Genomic DNA, 13,222 nt, shown 5'->3' on the forward strand with positions numbered 1-13,222 from the left:
AGTGCAATAATGATTTCAAGAGTAGATTCCAGTGATTCATCTCCAACACATAACACCCAGTGCTCATCTCAACAAGTGTCTTCCTTAATGCCCCTTGCCCATTTAGCCCATCTCCCCCCAACCCCTCCAACAATCTGTTCATTCTCTGTATTTAAGAGTCTCTTATGTTTTGTCCCCCTCTCTGTTTTTATATTATTTTTGCTCCCCTTCCCTATGTTCATCTGTTTTGTATCTTAAATTCCACATGTGAGTGAAGTCATATGATACTTGTCTTTCTCTAATTTCACTTAGCCTAATACCCTCTAGTCCCACCCACATTGTTGCGAATGGCAAGATTTCATTCTTTCTGATTGCCAAGTAATACTCCATTGTGTATATATATACTACATCTTCTTTATCCATTCATCTGTCAATGGACATTTGGGCTCTTTCCATACTTTGGCTATTGTCAGTAGCGCTGCTATAAACATTGGGGGGTGTGTGCCCCTTGAAAACAGCACATCTGTATCCCTTGGATAAATACCTAGCAGTGCAGTTGCTGGATCATAGGGTAGTTCTATTTTTAACTTTGGAGGAACCTCCATGCTGTTTTCCAGAGTGGTTGCACCAGTTTGCATTCCCACCAGCAGTGCAAAAGGTTTCTTCTTTCTTCACATTCTCACCAACATCTGTTGTTGCCTGAGTTGTTGATTTTAGTCATTCTGACTAGTTTGAGGTGGTATGCAGTTTCGTTTTAATAAATGTACTTCATTATATGAATGTACCACAATTTATCTCATCCATTATCTGTTGGTGGACAATTAGGTTACAGGTTTTGACTATAAAACTAGGAAAAATTTTTAGCCACTGTGGATATTTGTGTATAATGCAGCAAATGATAGGTTGCACATTTAGCTTTTTATTGAGGTAAAATTCAGTTTTATAAAATTAGCCGTTTTAACCATTCAGTGACATTTAGTACATTCACAGTGTTGTACAACCATCACCATTACCTCCATCTAGTTTCAAAACATTTTTATCGCCCCTAAGGGGAAACTGATAGCCATTAGGCAGTAATTCTGTATATTCTATTCCCCCAGTTCATGGAAACAACAAATTTGCTTTCTGTCTCTATGGATGTACCTATTCTGGATATTTCATATAAATGGGATTATATATTATGTGACCTTTTGTGTCTAGCCTCTTTCACTTAGCTTGGTTCTAAGGTTCATCCAGGTTGTAGCATATATCAATGCTTCTTTCTTTTTTATAGCTAAATAATATTCTATTCTATGGATGGACCACATTTTGTATAACATCATTTTAATGGACAAATGAGTCATTTCTATTTTTTAGCTATTGTGAATAGTACTGCTATGAACATATTCAAGTACACGAACCAGTACAAGTTTTTGTTTGAAAATGTTATCAATTCTTTTGGATAAGTCCTTAGTGTAATTGCTGGGTGATATGGTAGTTCTACATGTGATTTGTCGAGCAACCGCCAAACTTCTTTCCACAGTAGCTGTTCCAGTTTGCATTCCCATTAGCCCCATATGAAGTTTCCAATTTCTCTGTATTCTTGTTTTTTTAATTATAATCATTTGAGTGGACATTAAGTGGTATCTCATTGTTGTTTTAATTTGAATATTCTAATGACTAATGATGAGCATCTGTTCATGTGCTTGTTGACCATTTAAATATTTTCTTCGGAGAAATGTCCGTTCAGACCGCTTGGCCTGTTTTTAAATTTTGTTGCTTTTGTTGTTGAGTCCTAAGAGTTTCTTATATATTCTGGATACTTGCTCTTTATCAGGTATATGATTTCCAAATATTTTCCCCCATTTTGAAGATTGTCTTTTTCTCTTGATTGTGTAGTCCAAATTAATTTTTGTTTTTTTGTTTCTTTTTCATTTTTTTATTGGCTTGTGGTTTTGGTGCCCTGTCTAAGAAACCATTGCCAAATCCAAGGTCATGAATTATCCTTCAAGATTTTTATAGTTTTTGCTCTTTCGTATTAAGTCTTTTATCCACTTTGAGTTTTGTTTTTTGTTTTTAATTTTTTTTTAATGTTTATTTCTTTTTGAGAGAGAGACACACACAGAGAATGAGCAGAGAAGGGGCAGAGACAAAGGGAGACACAGAATCCGAAGCAGGCTCCAGGCTCTGAGCCATCAGCACAGATCCCGACGCAGGGCTCAAACTCAGGAGCCGTGAGACCATGACCCGAGCTGAGGTTGGATGCTTAATTGACTGAGCCACCCAGGCACCCCTGAATTAATTTTTGTATATAGTGCAAGTTAGGGAGCCAACTTCATTGCTTTGCATGTGGCTACCAAGTTGTCCCAGAATTATTTGTTGAACAGATTGTTCTTTCCCTATTGAATAGTCATGGCACACTTGTTAAAAATTAATTGATCATAGATGTGTGACTTTATTTCTGGACTCTTCGATTTAATCTATATGTTTATCCTTATGCCAGTATTACCCTATTTCAATTACTACAGCTTTATGGTAAGTTTCCAAATTGGAAAGTATGAATCGTTCACCTTTTCTTTTTTGGTTTTGACTCCTCAGGGTCCTTTGCAATTCATATGATTAGGATCAGGTTTTCCATTTCTACAAACAAGAATATTGGATTTTAATAGGGGTCGCATCAGAACTATAGATAGATTGCTTTGGAGAGCATTGCCATGTTAATATTAAATCTTACAAACATGAACACAGTGTCTTGTCCTCTATTTGGACTCTTTAATTTCTTTTAGCAATGCTTAGTGACTTCTAGTGCACAGAGCTTGCACTCATTGGTAGTAGTTGGTTCTTTTTGATGCTATTATAAAGGGAATTCATTTCTTATTTCCTTTATGAATTGTTCTTTGCTATTGTATAGAAATACAACTGATTTTTACATGTTCATTTGCATCCTGCAACATTGCAGAATTTATTAGATAACGTTTTTTTGTGAATTCATTGTGATATCTGCATGTAAGATTATGTCTTCTGCAAATAGAGCTACCTCTTGCTTTAATGTGGATGCCTTTTATTTCTTTTCTTACCAAATTATTCTGGTTGGAATGTCCAGTACAGTTTTGAATAGAAGTGGTGAGAGTGGCATCGTTCTGCTCCAGATCCTTTGTGAAAAGCTTTCAGTCTTTCACCATTGAATATGATATTGGCTGTAGGTTTTCCACAGATGCCTTTTCATGCTGAGGAAGTTTTCTATTCCTAGATTGATGAGAGTTTTTATCATGAAAAATGAATGAGTTTTGTTAAATGCTTTTCCTACATCAGTCAAGATGATCATGTGACCTTTTTCTCTTATTTTGTTAATGTGGTGTATTACATTAATTTTCCCTATGTTGAATTACCCTTGCATTACTGGGATAAATCCCACTTTGTTGTGGTATATAATTCTCTTAACAAGGATTCAGTGTGCTAACTTTTTGTTGAGTAGTAATGTGTTTAGCATTGGTATCAAGGTAATCCTGGCTTCATAGATTGAATTAGAGAGTGTTCCCTCTTTTTTTTTTTGGATGGTTTTGAGAAACTTTGCCAGATTTTCTTTAAATATTTGATAGAATTCACCAGTGAAGTTATAGGCTTGGACTTTGTTGGAAGAGTCTCAGTTACTGATTTCAATCTCTTGATATAGGTCTGTGAAATATTCTATTTCTGCTTGAGTCTGATTTGTAAGATTATATAATTTGTTTAGCCTAGTTAATTATCTAAATGGTTGGCATACAGTTCACATAATCCTTTTTATTTCTGTAAGATCTGTGGCATGTCTCCTTTTTGTTTCTAATTTTAGTAATTTGAGTCTTTCCCCCCACACCTTGGTAAGTCTGACTAAAGGTTTGTTATGAAGAAGCAACTTGTAATTTTATTCTGTTTTTCTATTTTTTATATTTACTCTAATCTTTTTGAATTACTTCCTTTTATCTTCCATTTCAGTTTGCTGTTCTTTTTTTAGTCCCTTCAGGTATAAAGTTATGATACTATTTTGAGGTCTTTAAATTTTTAATGTCTGTATTTATAGTTGTAAATTTTCCACTGATTACTTTTTGCTATATGCTTTAGGTTTTAGCGTATTTTGTTTTCGTTTATATCTTTTCTAATTCCCTTGTGATTTCCTGTCTTTTGTTTGTTTAAGATGTGTTGCTTAATCTCCACATTTTTGTGTTTTTTTCCAGCTTTTCTTCTTTGATGTGTTTGTTGGCCTTATATTTCTTCTAAAGTATGTGTTCAACTCCCAAGCTTGTTTTATAAGGCCAACATTACCCTGACACCAAAGCCAGATCAGGACACTACAAGAAAAGAACTACAGGTCAATATTCCTGATGAGTGTAGATGAAAAAATTCTCCAAAAGATACTATCAAACCAAAGTCAGTAGCACATTAAAAGGATCATAATACCACATGATTTAGTAATTCCACATCCGGATACTTATCTGAAGAAAATGAAAACACGTGATTCAAAAAGATACCTGCATCTCTGTTTATTGCATTATTTAAAAGATGTGAAAGCAACCTAACTTTCTCTCTATAAATCAATAGGTAGAGAAGATATTGTGTGTTTATATACACATTGGAATGCTTAACCATAAAAAATAATGAAATCTTGCTATTTATGACAACATGGATGGATATAGAGGGTATCATGCTAAGTGAACTAAGTTAGACTGAGAAAGACAAATACCATATGATTTCACTTATGTGTAGAATTCCAAAAAACAAAACAAATAAATAAAACTAAAAAACCAGAAACAGACTCATAAATACAAAGAACAAGCTGATGGTAGCTAGAGCAGAAGGGGTGTGGGAGGGAATGGGCAAAATAGGTGAAGAGGATTGAGATACAAACTTAGAACTGTCAAATAAATAAGTCAAGGGATGAGAAGTACAGCATAGGGAATATACTTAATATTGTAACAACTTTGTATGGTGAGAGATGCTAACTAGACTTATTGTGATGAGCATTTTGTAATGTGAATGTTGAATCACTATGCTGTACATGTGAAACTAATGTAATACTGTATGTCAACTGTACATTAATTTAAAAAAATGATTATACATCACGATCAAGTGGAATACATTCCCAGATACAAAGATGGTTCTATCTATGAAAATCAATCAGTGTGACACATCAAATTAATAGAATGAGAAGTAAACATCAAATGGTCATACCAATAGATGTAGAAAAAGCATTTAAGAAAATTCAGCATCCTTTTACGATAAAAATTCCCAACAAATTGGGTACAGAAGGAACATACCTCAACATAAAAGGTCAAACATAACAAGCCCACAGCTAACACCATACTCTGTGGTGAAAAGTTGAGAGCTTTTCCTCCGGGATCAGGAATAAAACAAAGGTGCCCATTATCACCATTCGTATGTAACATAGCCGGAATTCCTAGCCCAAGCAGTTAGGCAAGGGAAAGAAATAAAAGACATCCAAATTGGAAAGGAAAAAGTAAAATTGCCTATTTGCAAGATGACACGATCTTCTATTTTGAAAATCCTAAAAATCTTACCAAAAAACTTTTAGAATAGCTATCCACCTGGAATTAAGAGGGGATTTGGCTTACTTTATTCTATTAATTACCTATTACTATACAATAAATCACCCCAAAACATGGTGACTTAGGACAGCAAACCTTATCTGACAGTTTCTGTGGGTCAGAAATTTGAGAGCTGCTTAGCTGTGTGGTTCTAACTTAGGGTTTCCTGTGACGTTGCTCTCAGATTGTTAGCTAGTCTTCAGTCATATGAAGACTTAATTGAGGCTGGAGAATTTGCTTCTTTTTTTTTTTTTTTTTTTTTTAATTTTTTTTTTAAGCCTTTATTTATTATTGAGAGACAGAGACAGACTGTGAGCAGGAGAGGGGCAGAGAGAGAGGTAGTCACAGAATCCGAAGCAGGCTCCAGGCTCTGAGCCTTCAGCACAGAGCCTGACACGGGGCTCGAACTCACGAACCACAGGCGAGATCATGACCTGAGCCGAAGTCGGATGCTTAACCAACTGAGCCACCCAGGCGACCCTGGGGAATTTGCTTCTAAAATGGCTCACTCAGCATGGCTGTGGATAAATGCCTTATTTCCTTGCCAAGTGGGCCTTTTGTAAGGAGCATCTTCAAGTCCTTATGACTTGGCAGCTAGCTTCCTCCAGCACAGGTGATCCATGATAGAGAGTAAGGGGTGAGTCACAATGCCTTTTATGACCTAGTAGTCATAATATGACCTAATATGACCTAATAGTCATACATTGCCATTTCTTCCAGGCGTCTTGGTAGAAGCAAGTTACTAAGTATGGCCACAGTAAAGGAAAGGGAGGGAAGTCAGGCTGTAACTTTTGAAGGGAGGAGTATCAAAATGTGAATATCCCTGACTGACCAAGTAGAGGTAAGCAGTGGAAGAGACTCAGAATACCTCTTGACAGTGGTTTCTTGGAACTCTTCATTAAATTGTTGATGTCTCAAGGAAGGAGAGAATTGTTTGATATTATTTTGAAGACTAAGTTTGTTAAGACTTGGGCTGTTATTGAGACATATTTACATATCATTGTTTTCCTCCTCCCATTTAGGAAGTCTCAAAGTTCATGCACTGGAAGGAAAACAAATGATAAAATCAATCAAAAATATGTGAATAGTCCTCCCCACCCCCGAAGTTTTGTTTTGGAGACTGTTTGAAATAAAGCAGTCATTAATCAGGAACCAGCAAAAATTTTAATTTCAGGTACTGGGGATTAGAAAGAAGGCTAATGTCAACTGGTCAAAAGTATGAAATAAGTGCTGTCTTTAGAACATCCAATTCGGGAGTAGCTTTTAATTTTGATATAATTTTAAACTTATAGAAAAGTTACAGGAATATATACAGAATTCCTGAAGAACAGCCTTTTTTCAGATTCAGCAGTTGTTTGTTTTGTGACATTTGCCTTGTTAATTTTTCTCCTAAAACCTAAAAATCAGCCTAAAACCTCCAGGCATAAAACTGTAGTGTGATACAGTTAGGTTTATTAACTCATTGTAGTGAGAGAGATTGAAGATCAGAGGAACCATTGACTTCTCACTGTAGGGTAAAACAGATTTATTAAAGGATTTTGGAGAAGAGTGGCATCTAGGTGACATTTAAATGAAGTAGTGTTCCGATAGTGTTAAAGCAAAGCCACAGCTAAGCTGTATGTAAAGGAGTCAGCATCAGATCTGGACTGCACAGTGGACCTATGGTGTTGTTTCCTTGAAAACTACAAAATTAAGAGAAAGGAGGAAAGTTGTGTTTGGTACCTTGTTGGCAATTGAGATTTTTTTCTCTGTATCAGTTATTTACTTAGATCCTCTTTGCGAAAGTTTCCTTATGTCCTTTTCTAGTCATTTCCCTGTCTGAGAGACAAGCACTGTTCTGATATTTTTCATGGTGGATTAATTTTGTCAGCCTCAGAGCTTCATATAAATGGAATAATGTAGGTATGAATGGTATGTAGTTTCTTTCACTCAGCATAATATCTGTAAGGTTCATCTGTTTTGTTGCATCTTGCAACACTTCTTACTTTTTTATTGCTATGTAGTATTGCATTTCATCAACAAACTGCAATTTGTTTATCCATTTTCTTAGTAATGGACAGGTGGGTTTCCAGCTTTGGAGCAGGAAGAAGGCTGGGATGAACATTCATGCATAAGGTTTCTGTCTATATATGTTTTTATTTCTCTTGGATAGATAAATAGATGTGAAATTCCTGCATCAAAGGCTAGTGTCTGGGTATATGTTTAAGAAAGTGCAAAAACTTTTCAGAATGAAAAGTTCCTTTGTACATTTCCACCAACAATTTATGTGAATTTCTGAGTTGATTTATATCCTTTCCAGTGTTTGGTGTTGATAGTCTTTCTAATCTTAGCCATTACTATGGGTATGAAGTGGTCTGTCATAGTGGTTTTAAATTTTTTTTAAGATTTTGTTTTTAGGTAATATCTACACCCAATGTGGGGCTCTAACTTACAACCCTGAGATCAAGAGTTGCATGCTCTACAGACTGAGCCAGCCAGGCACCCTGTTTTTAATCTTTATTAACCTAATTACAAATGATGTTGAACATCTTTTCATGTTTATTGACCATTCATATATCTTCCTTCAGGAAGTGTCCATTTATGTCTTTTGCCCATTTTTTCAAATTGGATTATTTTCTTTATATTTGTTGAGTTGTAGTTCTTTATGTATTCTAGGTGTTAAGTCTTTGTCAGACACAACTTTTACAAATACTTCCTCCTCGGGGCGCCTGGGTGGCTCAGTCGGTTAAGCGTCCGACTTCGGCTCAGGTCATGATCTTGCGGTCCGTGAGTTCGAGCCCCGCGTCAGGCTCTGGTCACAAGCATGGCAGAAAACAACAGGATAAAGTTTGACCATAAACTAAATCCAAGTCCACAAAATCATAATATAAAAAAAGGTCAGCAGTACGGGCTAGGTTTAAAAATAAGAATCCTATCACCATTCTCTTTATAAGTCACAGGAAGCACAACATGGTGCAAAGAGAACACTTTGGAGTCATTCACTCTCAAGAAATATCTCTATTGAGTACCTACTCTGTTCTAAGAACTGTGATAGGCACCAGATATACCTAGTTGTGAACAAAACAGACCTGGTCCGAGCCCCCATGGAACTTATAGGGGAGAGAGACATTTAAAACACAAACAAATGAATATATAAATAGGAACTGGGGTGCCTGGGCAGTACAGTCGGTTAAGTGTCCAACTCTGGCTCAGGTCATGATCTCGCCATCTGTGAGTTCAAGCCCCATGTCAGGCTCTGTGCTGACAGCTCAGAGCCTGGAGCCTGTTTCAGATTCTGTGTCTCCCTCTCTCTGACCCTCCCCCATTCATGCTCTGTCTCTCTCTGTCTCAAAAATAAATAAACGTTAAAAAAAAAATTAAAAAAAAACCAAACAAATACTTCCTCCTCGTCTGTGGCATGCATATTTACTTTCTTAATTGTATCTTTTGATGAGTGAAAGCTTTTAATTTTGATGAAGCATAATTTCTTTTTTTAAACGTTTACTTATTTTTTTTAAGAGACAGGGAAAGAGAGCAGGGGGGTGCAGAGAGAGAGAGGGGGTGGAGAGAATCCCAAGCAGGCTTTGCACTGTCAGCACAGAGCCTGATGTGGGGCTTGAACTTATGAACCATGAGATCATGACCTGAGCCAAGATCAAGAGTCAGATGCTTAACCAACTGAGCCACCAAGCACTCCATAATTACTACTGTTCTTGTTAAATTTTTTTGGTTGTAGCTTGTAAAGTTAGTTCTATGATCTACTTGAAATTAATATTTCTGTGGTGCAAAGTATGGATCAACTTTCATTTGTTCATTTCTTTTCCATATGGATATTTAGTTTTTCCAGCACCATTTTTTGAAAAGACTTTTTGCCATTGATTGCTTTGTTACCTTTGTTGAAAATTGAATGACTGGAAAAATATCTATTTCTGGGCTTTTTAGTTTTGTTCCATAGGTCTATATGGAATAGTGTGTGTGTATTAAATTTTTTTTATCTTCTTACTCATTTTTGAGACAGAAAGCACAAGCTGGGGAAGGTAAGAAAAAGAGGGAGACAGGAACCGAAGCAGGCTCCACGCTGACAGCAGAGAGCCTGATGCCAGGCTGAAACCCATGAGTTACGAAATCATGACCTGAGCTGAAGTTGGATGCCCAGCCGACTGAGCCACCCTGGCACCCATGGAATAGTATATATTACTACACTTTGAAAAACTACATAAAGTGCTTATTAGATATTGGCATATGTAGGGAAAAGTCTTTACCATACATGTTTTGGTAGCATTGAAAAAAAATTTTAATGTTTATTTTTGAGAAAGAGAGAGTGTGAGCAGGGGAGGGGCAGAGAGAGAGGGAGAGACAGAATCTGAACCAGGCCCCAGGCTCTGAGCTGTTAGCACAGAGCCCAGCAATGGAGCTCAAACCCATGAACTGTGAGATCATGATCTGAGCTGAAGTCAGATGCTTAACCGACTAAGCCACCCAAGTGGTCTGGGTGGCTACCCAGCCACCCTGATAGCATTTTAAAAAATGTTTATTTATTTTGGGAGATTGAGGAGAGTGCATACCACATGTGTGAGCAGGGGAGGGGCAAAGGAAGAGGGGGAGATAGAATCTTAACCAAGGTCCACGCCCAGCACAGAGCCCAACACAGATCATGACCTGAGCCAAAATCAGAGCTGGATGCTTAACAGACTGAGCTACCCAGGAATTCCAGGAGATCTTTCTTAAGATCAGTTTATAGCCAATGACTGTTGGAGGCTTTTCAGCATGGTTTTGTACATACTTCTATGATACTTTTTTATGTCTTGTGATACTGATGTTCACTTTTAATTCTTATATTTATTTGTAAGTGTGAGAAAGTTCTTGTTTAGTGCAGAGTTCTGAGACTAGTAATTAACCAAAAAGTTCAGATACCTTTTTTTTTTTTTAAGGTAACATAGTTATCTTTAAGTGTGTTATAAAGATCTAGGTAGAACTTCCATCACACTGTCCATCAAGAGATGCTCTGGGTCTTTGTAGTGGGAAAGGGAAAAGGAGGAGAAGATGTAGCCACTTAGAAAGCTTAGTCTAGAACCTTGCCCATCATGTCAGTATCAAATATGTATCAGTTGCGTTCAAATATTTATTAGCACTGTGCTGAATGATGTGGGAATTTTACCCTCAGGGCATTTGCCAGTATAGCTGAAGAATTAAAAAAAAAATTGAAATAAACATAATACAGAGTAATATGTGATTAATATTTGCATTAAGGTCATTGAGAGAATTTAAAATATCTTTATTATAGGTGTCTGTATTGTGGACCTCAGTCATTATTCTGAATTACAATAAATCTAAAAGTAAAAAATAGATTCAGTTTACCCACAGAGGGTAGAGGGTAAGGAATTATAAACTGTAGAGAGTGACTCTCAAATGTAAACCTGTGGTGCTGGATACTGACTAAATATCATTTATAAATTAAAATTTTTATGTTTATTCTAACTGAACTGTTATGTGTTTATGGACTTTTCTGCAATAGATTCTTATGTATGAATGGATTTATGATAAGTAGAATTCATCATCAGAGGTTGAATTATAAAGAAGTCCTAATAAAAGAGGCATTTTATCTTCCTATTGTATTTCATTAGTTTTAAGATGAACCCCTACCCCCATGCACCTTTTAACATGTTTCAAAATTAGGTTATGGTCCTCTTTCAGTTTTGGCCACTGGGGCAGTCTGCAGTCATTGCATGAACATGTACAAACATCAAAAGCATTGGGACACCTGGGTGGCTCAGTCAGTTAAGCGTCTGGCTCTTGGTTTCTGCTCAGGTCATGATCTCACAGTTCATGGGATTGAGACCTGCATCGGGCTCTATGCTGCCAGTTCGGAGCCTTCTTGGGATTCTCTCTCCCCCTCTCTTTCTACCCCTACCCCATGTTCCTCTCTCACAAAATAAATAAACAATAAAAAGAAGTGTTGGGGTGCCTGGGTGGTTCAGTCAGTTAAGCGTCCGACTTTGGCTTAGGTCATGATCTCATGGCTTATGACTTCAAGCCCCGTATCTGGCTAGGTGCTGACAGCTCAGAATCTGGAGCCTGCTTTGGATCCTGTGTCTCCCTCTCTTTCTGCCCCTCCCTTGCTCATGCTCTTTCTTTCTCTTTGTGAAAAATAAATAAACATTAAAAAAATAATTTAAAAAAAAGTATTGTCATATGCATATAGAGTATGATCTGTGCCTCTAAAAAAGAAAAAGCCTAAAAACACTAAAATACTCCTTTAACATTGCATTAATGGTGTGGAGAGGAGATGGGAAAGGTAGGCTGGACCTACTTAATTGGCAAAGCTTGCTCAATGTGGGGATCTTTTGTTTTATAGATTCTTTTAAGAAATACCAATATTGATAGCACAGATGGTTTTGTAAGGAAGAACCAGGAAATAATGAAGGCTTGAAGACAAAATAATGCAAAAGATTTGGCCTATGACTTTTTATAAAAACACAAAAGTGACTTTTTATATAAGAAATCAGTTCTTACAATCAGTATGAAATCTAAGTTCTAAATTGTAAAAAAGCATTGATGGAATTTGATAGCCATCTTTGTGGGTATTTTTGTCCTTCCTTTGATATTTAATATTCTGTTATTTATTGTGTCCTTTTATTATTTTCATGTGAAGTGGCATAGTCACTCAGTTATGGGTTAGTCTATTCCCACTTACGAGCTCTGTGACCTTGGACAACTATTTAACCTCTGTGAGCATTGGTTTGAAAATTGTAAAATGAGATTACATTTACTGAGTAGCATTTTAAGTTAATTCTTTTCTACTTAAATTCCAAGAGCTTACACATACATTATCTACTTGAATCTCATAACATTTCAAGTAGGCTATTTATATATTTTTGGTAAAGTGAAATTTTGATGTTAAGATAATGTCCTTCCTCAGGGGCGCCTGGGTGGCTCAGTCGGTTAAGCATCCAACTTCAACTCAGGTCATGATCTCAGTTTATGGGTTCATGCCCTGTGTCAGGCTCTGTGCTGACAGCTCGGAGCCTGGAGCCTGCTTCAGATTCTGTGTCTCCCTCTCTCTCTGTCTGCCCCTCCCCACTCATGCTCTGTCTCTCTCCATTTCTCAAAAAAAAAATGAATAAACGTTAAAAAAAAAAAAAAAAGATAATGTCCTTCCTCTATTTGATCTTTTGGAACTAGAGAAAAGTTAGAGAAGGTATATTTCAGTAATGAATATAAGTAACTTTGTTAATTAGTAAGGAGTGAGGAGACAGAGGCAGAACAGTGTCTTTCAGTATGTACGTGGTTGAATGTTGTACTAGAAGAAGTGATATGGCAGTCAGATGCTTAAAGCTCTGTATAGAATCCCTGCAAATGCAAGTCACAAATGTAGTCTGATAAAGGTTTGTAGGCTACTTAAATGTGAATGGCATTGCTATTGATGCTGTGACTTTTTTTCCCCTACACAATGAACAAATTCTTGGTAAAGTTATAAACAAAAGTAAAATACAAATTTTCTTGATTTAATAGGAGTTCTAGTTTGGAAATAATTCATTTTATTCTAAAATAGCAAGGAAAAAAAGACTGTATTTATGTGTCAAATAGGCTTCAGTTCTAGGTTAATGTAATTATAATAGTTTTGGGGTTTTTTTTGTTTTTTGCTTTTTGTTTTTTCTTTTTTGTTTTTTACCTGTTCAGAGCTCCAGCTGGAAATTTGAAAGTCT

The 13,222-nt window shown here is 36.4% G+C and overlaps 1 protein-coding gene across 6 annotated transcripts in view; it reads left to right on the forward strand.

Moving 5' to 3' along the window:
- Positions 1-13,222, forward strand: part of G2E3 (G2/M-phase specific E3 ubiquitin protein ligase) — a 63,900-nt gene that overhangs the window by 6,363 nt on the left and 44,315 nt on the right. The window contains exon 1 of one of the 6 annotated variants that reach the window (XM_019428048.2): positions 6,068-6,378. The exons of 4 other annotated variants lie outside the window; for them this stretch is intronic. The gene's annotated coding sequence lies outside the window, so the exon portion shown is untranslated. Of the gene's footprint in view, positions 1-6,067; positions 6,379-13,222 lie in introns of those variants that run through there. One more of the 6 variants, XM_019428050.2, reaches the window with a different exon arrangement.

This window comes from Panthera pardus, unplaced genomic scaffold (genome assembly GCF_024362965.1).
Source record: "Panthera pardus isolate Hobbes unplaced genomic scaffold, ASM2436296v1 HiC_scaffold_24, whole genome shotgun sequence".
Classification (NCBI taxonomy): Eukaryota; Metazoa; Chordata; class Mammalia; order Carnivora; family Felidae; genus Panthera; species Panthera pardus.